The sequence below is a fragment of the Miniopterus schreibersii genome (assembly GCF_964146895.1).
Source record: "Miniopterus schreibersii genome assembly, chromosome: 17".
Taxonomy (NCBI): Eukaryota; Metazoa; Chordata; class Mammalia; order Chiroptera; family Miniopteridae; genus Miniopterus; species Miniopterus schreibersii.
Window position 1 is genome coordinate 20,582,088 of NC_138117.1, and position 6,499 is coordinate 20,588,586.

At 42.3% G+C, this 6,499-nt stretch overlaps 1 pseudogene across 1 annotated transcript; it reads right to left on the reverse strand.

The window, feature by feature from the left end:
* Positions 1 to 1,051: 1,051 nt before the first annotated feature.
* LOC308546898 (small ribosomal subunit protein uS5 pseudogene) lies at positions 1,052 to 1,932 on the reverse strand (annotated as a pseudogene). The gene has a single exon. The product of its transcript is annotated as a small ribosomal subunit protein uS5 pseudogene (transcript).
* Positions 1,933 to 6,499: the final 4,567 nt, after the last annotated feature.

Here is a 6,499-nt window from a genome sequence, read left to right on the forward strand (position 1 = left end):
GTTCAAGGGCAATTTTTCATTTGTTCAAATGCTTTTTTGCATGTCTTTTCTTCAAAGTAAAAGTACCTCTCCAGCCCACAGGGAAACAAAACAGTCTAAAACAGTACCCTTACCAACATCTTGCCAATTTCTTAGATGCCCTGGCCCTGACTGGGATCCTCACAACCTCAGTACTCACCTAAACCATAGAAAATCCCCATCTCTTCTATGTAGACATGGCCCATAGCTCTCTTCACTTCTCTGAGATCACACCGATTATGCCTGGAGCCTTACACCTACTTCAGCACCAAAAAGACAGCAGCTGAAGTTGGGGTTTTTGAGATCACTATATTGATGACTCTGAAATCTACCTTCTCTAGGGAGCCTTCCTAGCATTTGCCAAATGAAACTCCCACTCAAGTGGTTTCAAGTGCTTCCATAATACCCTGTGCAGATCTCTAGCCCTGAAATTTTGTTTTAAGTATGTATTTTATAACCACCTTTTCCAATAAACAGTGAGCTTCCCAGGAGCAAAGGGTTGATCTTATCCCTCTCTGTACCCCCCCACATAGCACAGGGAGGCACTTAGGGGTTCTTTTCCTTGTGCCACCAGCCAAACAGTGATCTGACTAGTCTTTATAAATATGAGTGCAATAAAAGTTCTGATCACTAAGGTAGAGGCTTTCAGGGTGCAGTGGGGCCATAAAAAAAAAAAAAAAAAGTAATAAAGTTTACTTGGTGGCAGGTATGTCAATAGGGGCTTCATAAAGGAAGCTGGGTCTTGCAAGATAAATAAGTGCTCTTTTGCCCACAAAAGGGAGGAGGAAAGGAGTTAAGGACAGGTAAGGACATGCCAGTTCAAAGGAAAAACACTCTCAAATATAGAAGCCAGTGTGGGTTCACTTTTTGATCAAGATTATTTTCTTTTTTATGGTGTGAGTAGTCTTTCTATGGTATAAATATAAGTACAAAATGATACGTTTAAATAGTATGTCTGTGTTTGTTTTAGAGGGTTTTTTATTTATTTTTTTGGGGGGGGGGGCTTAATTCACTTTATTTTTCTGGTTTGAAATTATGTGGTGGCCACAGCTGGAGCCTGGGTCCTTTGCACAGAAACTCTGGTGTGGGCCTTTACAAGATGGTCAGTGAATTCCTGTTAGGGAGACTTGGTGAAAACAGTCTCTTTCCAGAGATCTGGGGTGAGATAGCTGTAGGTCTTAAGAGATGGCATCAAAGGTGGCCTTGGCAAAGTTGTCCAGGGTAGCAGTGCAGCCTCTGGCCGAGGTATAGCACTCATCCATACCAGCCATCAGCAGCAGCTTCTTGGGCACAGGGGCTGCGACAATGACAGTGCCCCTGGGGGCGGGGATGAGGCCACCAGCTCAGAGTCACAGCAGCCGGTCACCTTGCAAGGGACAGTGTGGGGCTTGTGGATCTTATTCCCCCAGTAGCCTCACCGCACAGGGACAATGGAGAGCTTGGCCAGGATGATGGCCCCTCGGATGGCAGTGGCTACTTCCTTTAAGCACTTAACACCCAGACCAACATGCCCATTGCAGTCCCCAGTGGCAACAAATGCCTTGAACCGGGTCCTCTGGCCAGTCCGTGTCTACTTTTGCAGGGGCATAATCTTCAAAACCTCACCCTGGAGGGATGCCCCCCGGAAAAAGTCCGTGATCTCAGCTTCCTTGAATGGGCAGGGAGAAAAGGTAGCTCTCCTCCAGGGGCTTGATTTTTATGTCCTTGACCAGGCGGCCCAACTTGGTGACGGGGATCCACTCCTTGTCCTGGCCTTGCCTCCACAAGCTCCCTGGCCTCAGCCCCAGCCCTGACCCCGGCCACGACCTCGGCCACGGATGCCGCCACCAAATCCTCCACGGAAGCCGCCACGGCCTCGGGTTCCAGGGCCCCAGGGCCTCCTGGCCCTCCCTCAGCACTGGCGTCATTCGCCATTTGGTGTTTCCTCGGGAAAGAAGTAGTGATTTTTTTAAAACATGATTCAAAATAATATGACATGAAATAAAATACAAAGTAAATGATACGCTTTGATGAGCACAAACTGTTGATAGAACAATTCTAAAAATGTACTGAGCCCTTTTTTACATTAGGAGAAGATGCAGTGGCCAAATTAGAACAGCCCCTTTGCCACAACCAGGACACCTCACTCTACCTACAGCATGCTGTTGGCTGTAGGAGATGCAGGAATGCCTTTTGTTCAAGATGGAAAACCAATTCACAAGAAAATAATGATTTGAGCACTGTGGTTTTCTCTAAAGATGGCTGCCATAATTTCTGCCCTCCTGCAGACACATGCTGCTCTTCCCATGGGGGGGGGGGGGGGCAGCTATTTCTTCTCCACTAAACCAGGGCTGGTGTTGTGCTTACTTTGTCCAATAGACAAAGTTTTTTAATCCCTCTTTTGCTCTTAGAAACCAGTCATCATGTAAGAAACCCTACTGCCCTGAGCCCGCCATGCTGTGAGGAAGCCCAAGCCATCTACACGGTGACACATGGAGTAACACAGAGGCACCGAAGTATGAGGAAAGCCATCCAGGACCTCCCAGCCCAGCTTAGTCACCAGCTGAAGGTAGCCAGGTGAGTGTCCCCAGCTGACAGCATGTGAAGCAGAAGAATGGCCCATCTGAGTCCTGCCTGAATTCCTGACCCACAGAATCATGAGAAACAGTAATTCATTGTTTAAAGCCACTGAGGTTTGGATGGTTTATTATAAAGCATAGATAACTGAAACACACTCTTACTATATATCAGATCTTAGGCAAGCTCTTCCCAAAAATTGTTTCCTTTAATTCTCATACCATCCTCAATAATACCATCCAGTCTTCAGATGAGAACACGAAGGTTCAGACTCTTCTGTGGCCACAGGAATGGTGAGTGACCTGAGGTCTGCTCTCTCTCCAGAACCGTGCTCTAAACTGCCAAACTTTCTGCTTCAGAACTGGTGAATTCAGTAAATGTGCTCCATCTCCATCACCATACGACTGCAGGTTGTGAGAACACTGTTAAGAATCAAACACCAACTTAAATGCACACTCCAGCCCTATTGCATCCTGCCTCTGGGGAAACTGGGAGATGAGCTGGACTAGTCTTGGCAGCTTGGATCAGAAGGATCAAAAAGGAAAGGAAAAAGGAATCTAGGTTGGAAAAAGAGACATACAATAACTGAAACTCTTTTTTAATTAATAAGACTTTTTTGAGCAGTTTTTGGTTGCAGATAAATTGAGCAGAATGTACGGTCAGTTGCCACATACCCCCACCTCAGCCCAGTTTTCCCTATAACGCCTTGCATTGGTGTGGTATATTTGTTGCAATTGATGAACCAATAATAATGATATATTATTATTAACTAAAGTCCATAGTTTACATTAGGGTTCACTCTTCGTGTTATACATTCTATATGTAATTTTAAGACCCTGCTTAGGTATAGAAAAGGGAATCCCATGTTGATGAGATTTGCTCCTAAATCAACCCTACTCTGCAGCCATGCCTTAGTCCATTCTGCTTGCTCCATGTCTGACCTCCCCTCTCTCTGTCCTTCCGGGCTATTTGTTTTAGCCCGTTCTCTAGCTTTGACGCCACTCCTAGTCCACAGCTTATCTTCAACCTCAGACTTGCCCGGCTCAGACTAACAACCCAAGATTTGAAGTCTTGATGGACTGCAGAGTCTTCTGTCATTGGCTGGTGACTTATATCTATTATGTGTTGTGTGTGTAATGTGATTCAGCTCAATTCATAATAAGATGACAAAAGATACAGTTTTGTAGATGAAGCAACTGAAACTCAGAGAATTAAGTGCTTTGCCTATGATCACACAACTAAAAATGGAAAAGTAAGGTTAGAACCAGGTCTAACCAGCTCTACAGCCAACATTCATTCCATAACCCTTCCCCAACCCCAAGTACAGTTTTAGCCCCTATTATATCAAAAGCCCATTGGAAGTGTCATTATTCATCCATTCACATTTGCAACCAACTTTCAAGGGGATGTGAATTAAGCGCCTACTTAGACATCTAAAGTGCTACTCCTCAAAAACAGAAAGCATTCAAGATGTTCTACATTAAATATTTCTATTCACATAAAGGGTTTGTGTAATGAGGAGGAACAGGAACACTAATGAAATACACAAAGCAATAAACATTTTAATACTAATGGAGTATAGCATGTTTGCATTACGATTGGAACCCCATTGATTAGGTTTCCCTGAATATTACTTTTAGCATCATTACCAATGATGGAAGAGAAAGTCTAGCTTGGTGCCGAGTACATACTGAGCGCTAAACAGGACTAACTGCGCTAGTTTCAGCTGGGCCTTAATTATTCAAGATGCAGTGACATACAACATGACAACTTGATATTCTCCACCTCGATGAAGGTTTTAACAGAAAAACAGACTAAAATACCAACAGGAGAGATTGAGGTGAGACAATATTGATCAGATATTAAGAATTATTTAAAGTAGCCCTGTTCACTGTAATATTTTAAACAAAAATAAAATTTAAAAAATAAATAAATAAAGGAAGTAGTCCTGTTCAAAAGTCTAATGGGAAAACTTATTAAATGCACTATCACCATTAGCATAATAGAATATGTTGAAAGGCAGTGTAGTATAATGGTTTTGTTGTTTACTCTTGATCCTGATCAAGTTATTTAGCTTCAATTTCCTTACCAATAAAATGAGAACAATAATAGTACCAAACCCAAAGGGATGTTGGGAGAATTAAATAAGTTGATATAGATAATGCACTTAAACTAAACCAGCAGCTCTACTAGAATGCTTGTTTTGAAAGTGCACATTTGTTCCGACTCAATTGATATATTAGGGAACAGTTTGAGCACAAAACTTCCCTGTTTGCTTATGTCACTTCTCTCTGTGAGAAACACGAGATGAACCCGGAAAACTGCACCCATTTCAAAAGTCTTCCATGACTTTTCCTGACTAAAGGGATCTTGAAGATCCCTTAAGTTTAATGGCAAAGTCCAGAGAGGTCATGTGATTCTCCATGTTTACACCTCTAGTTGATGGAAAACCAAGACTGGACCCAAGTTTCAAGTCTCCTTTTGGTGCCCAACATTCTCTGCACTCTTCATAGTCTTTCAGCATTTCTCTTCGGCTGGAAATTTCCAACCCTGAACTCTAGCAACTTCTCTTTTCTAATTGATGCTCTCTGGGTTTCCAAGTTCCTCTCGACAACACTCTTTCTTGGAGTCTCTCAGTAGGGGCTGTACAAGAGTCCCCTTGTAAGGTAGAGTTATCCTAGATATTCATAGCACAGTGAAAAATCCAAACACTGCCAATAGTGACTCTACTAGTCTCAGCACCTGTTTTTCCAACAGCCTGGTGTTTTACGAGAACACCTACAGAGCCGAGTCTCATCCTGCTGTAAAGAAGAGTCTTCTAATCTAGGCCACTTCTTACATTTATCCCAAGTGAACAAAATTAAATAATGTTAATATATTGTTTCTGCCAGAAAAAAAATTCCCAGTTCATTTTGTGACCCAGAAAAGGAATCTCTCACAATGAAATGAATGTAAACAAAGGGTATTGGGGAACTGTCCTGTGACAATTCTAAATTATCAGTGTGATTCTGCAGATTCTGAGAGAGCATCCTTGAGGACCTTCGAGATATCTGAGAGCAATGACTATACTCCTGCGAAAAACTAAAATAATGGCCCAAATCAGTTTGACCTTCAGAAGAATTCTTTCAAATGGATCAACAGCAGTGGTTCTAAGCTGTGGGAGAGAGTGAGAGCCAAGAACCATGATTTTTAAAATCCTCTAAGAAGCTTGATGGGAACCGGATGTTCCTGACTAGCAAGCACATCCAAGCCCATTTATATTTGGAGTTGATGGAAACCTTGTGCATTTGTGATGACTGAGAAAATGGCCCGTGCTGTATTCTGGAACTTCCTAAGAAGGAAAGAAACTTTTGTTTCTTGGTTACGTGAAGATAAAGGTCTACTTCTTTGTATCTACTGGGAAGAAACTTTCATCCTCTTGGCTACCAAGAATGTCTAGGCCAGTCCCCTTTCCTGATACACTGGAATGTAATTCCTCTTTTTTTACCCTTTTTCTTTTCACAACTGCGTTGGTAATAACTGATAATTTTTTAAGGAGCCAAAACAAAAAAACTTGTGCAAGAAATGTGGGTCTTGATAGCATATGTTGAAAACGGAATTCCTTATGGGTATAGATGAATGTTGCAGGTGGATAAGCACAATAGGAAAGACCCTAACTAAAGTTCCCAAAGAGATATCCAGACGCATTCTAGTTGGGAAGGAATGTGATGCTAGTAAATTAGATGTAGGTGTGTTTGCCAAATTCTACAATAATAAAATCAAGATAGCTCCTCTTGGAGATTAAAAGGTGTAATTTTAGGGAAAATAAAAAGGCCTACTTTATACTATTAATAAGCTTCAGAGAAGTAACAGAGATCCAAGATGGCAGCGGATGGAGTGGAAGCTGCACTGACACTCTCCCAGGACTAATCTGGATTTACAACTA